The following is a 2,996-nucleotide window of genomic DNA, read 5'->3' on the forward strand; positions in this document are numbered from 1 at the left end:
TAGGGTTCGATTTGAAGCACACTTTTACTATTTTATGCACTCCGTTTCTTCGAAATTCTATTCTAAATGATCAAGCCTAATCATTCCCCCCAAAACTTCCAAAAAACGTCGACCATGACTCGGTTTTTTTAGCACGTACTTCAAACGTCCCAGATTTGGGTTTCCGAAGTAGGGTTCGATTTGAAGCACACTTTTACGGTTTCATGCACTCCGTTTCTTCGAAATTCTATTCTAAATCATCAAGCCTAATCATTCCCTCGAAAACTTCAAAAAAACGTCGACCGTGACTCGGTTTTTTTAGCACGTACTTCAAACGTCCCAGATTTGGGTTTCCGAAGTAGGGTTCGATTTGAAGTACACTTTTACATTTTTATGCACTCCGTTTCTTGGAAATTCTATTCTAAATCATCAAGCCTAATCATTCCCCCCAAAACTTCCTAAAAACGTCGACCGTGACTCGGTTTTTTTTGCACGTACTTCAAACGTCCCAGATTTGGGTTTCCGAAGTAGGGTTCGATTTGAAGCACACTTTTACTGTTTTATGCACTCCGTTTCTTGGAAATTCTATTCTAAATCATCAAGCCTAATCATTCCCCCCAAAACTTATAAAAAACGTCGACCGTGACTCGGTTTTTTTAGCACGTACGTCAAACGTCCCAGATTTGGGTTTCCAAAGTAGGGTTCGATTTGAAGCACACTTTTACTGTTTCATGCAATCCGTTTCTTCGAAATTCTATTCTAAATCATCAAGCCTAATCATTCCCCCCAAAACTTCCAAAAAATGTCGACTGTGACTCGGTTTTTTTAGCACGTACTTCAAACGTCCCAGATTTGGGTTTCCGAAGTAGGGTTCGATTTGAAGCACACTTTTACTATTTTATGCACTCCGTTTCTTCGAAATTCTATTCTAAATCATCAAGCCTAATCATTCCCCCCAAAACTTCCAAAAAACGTCGACCGTGACTCGATTTTTTTAGCACGTACTTCAAACGTCCCAGATTTGGGTTTCCGAAGTAGGGTTCGATTTGAAGCACACTTTTACGGTTTTATGCACTATGTTTCTTGGAAATTCTATTCTAAATCATCAAGCCAAATCAATCCCCACAAAACTTCCAAAAAACGTCTACTGTGACTCGGTTTTTTTAGCACGTACTTCAAACGTCCCAGATTTGGGTTTCCGAAGTAGGGTTCGATTTGAAGTACACTTTTACATTTTTATGCACTCCGTTTCTTGGAAATTCTATTCTAAATCATCAAGCCTAATCATTCCCTCGAAAACTTCAAAAAAACGTCGACCGTGACTCGGTTTTTTTAGCACGTACTTCGAACGTCCCAGATTTGGGTTTCCGAAGTAGGGTTCGATTTGAAGCACACTTTTACTGTTTTATGCACTCCGTTTCTTGGAAATTCTATTCTAAATCATCAAGCCTAATCATTCCCCCCAAAACTTCCAAAAAACGTCGACCGTGACTCGGTTTTTTTAGCACGTACTTCAAACGTCCCAGATTTGGGTTTCCGAAGTAGGGTTCGATTTGAAGCACACTTTTACGGTTTTATGCACTCCGTTTCTTGGAAATTCTATTCTAAATCATCAAGCCAAATCAATCCCCCCAAAACTTCCAAAAAACGTCGACCGTGACTCGGTTTATTTAGCACGTACTTCAAACGCTTCAGATTTGGGTTTGCGAAGTAGGGTTCGATTTGAAGCACACTTTTACTGTTTCATGCACTCCGTTTCTTCGAAATTCTATTCTAAATCATCAAGCCTAATCATTCCCCCCAAAACTTCCAAAAAATGTCGACCGTGACTCGGTTTTTTTAGCACGTACTTCAAACGCTTCAGATTTGGGTTTCCGAAGTAGGGTTCGATTTGAAGCACACTTTTACTGTTTTATGCACTCCGTTTCTTCGAAATTCTATTCTAAATCATCAAGCCTAATCATTCCCCCCAAAACTTCCAAAAAACGTCGACCGTGACTCGGTTTTTTTAGCACGTACTTCAAACGTCCCAGATTTGGGTTTCCGAAGTAGGGTTCGATTTGAAGCACACTTTTACTGTTTTATGCACTCCGTTTCTTCGAAATTCTATTCTAAATCATCAAGCCTAATCATTCGCCCCAAAACTTCCAAAAAACGTCGACCGTGACTCGGTTTTTTTAACACGTACTTCGAACGTCCCAGATTTGGGTTTCCGAAGTAGGGTTCGATTTGAAGCACACTATTACTGTTTTATGCACTCCGTTTCTTCGAAATTCTATTCTAAATCATCAAGCCTAATCATTCGCCCCAAAACTTCCAAAAAACGTCGACCGTGACTCGGTTTTTTTAGCACGTACTTCAAACGTCCCAGATTTGGGTTTCCGAAGTAGGGTTCGATTTGAAGCACACTATTACTGTTTTATGCACTCCGTTTCTTCGAAATTCTATTCTAAATCATCAAGCCTAATCATTCGCCCCAAAACTTCCAAAAATCGTCGACCGTGACTCGGTTTTTTTAGCACGTACTTCAAACGTCCCAGATTTGGGTTTCCGAAGTAGGGTTCGATTTGAAGCACACTATTACTGTTTTATGCACTCCGTTTCTTCGAAATTCTATTCTAAATCATCAAGCCTAATCATTCCCCCCAAAACTTCCAAAAAACGTCGACCGTGACTCGGTTTTTTTAGCACGTACTTCAAACGTCCCAGATTTGAGTTTCCGAAGTAGGGTTCAATTTGAAGCACACTTTTACTGTTTTATGCACTCCGCTTTTTCGAAATTCTATTCTAAATCATCAAGCCTAATCAATCCCTCGAAAACTTCCAAAAAACGTCGACCGTGACTCGGTTTTTTTAACACGTACTTCGAACGTCCCAGATTTGGGTTTCCGAAGTAGGGTTCGATTTGAAGCACACTTTTACTGTTTTATGCACTCCGTTTCTTGGAAATTCTATTCTAAATCATCAAGCCTAATCATTCCCCCCAAAACTTATAAAAAACGTCGACCGTGACTCGG

This window comes from Cucurbita maxima, unplaced genomic scaffold (assembly GCF_002738345.1).
Source record: "Cucurbita maxima cultivar Rimu unplaced genomic scaffold, Cmax_1.0 Cma_Scf00050, whole genome shotgun sequence".
Classification (NCBI taxonomy): domain Eukaryota; kingdom Viridiplantae; phylum Streptophyta; class Magnoliopsida; order Cucurbitales; family Cucurbitaceae; genus Cucurbita; species Cucurbita maxima.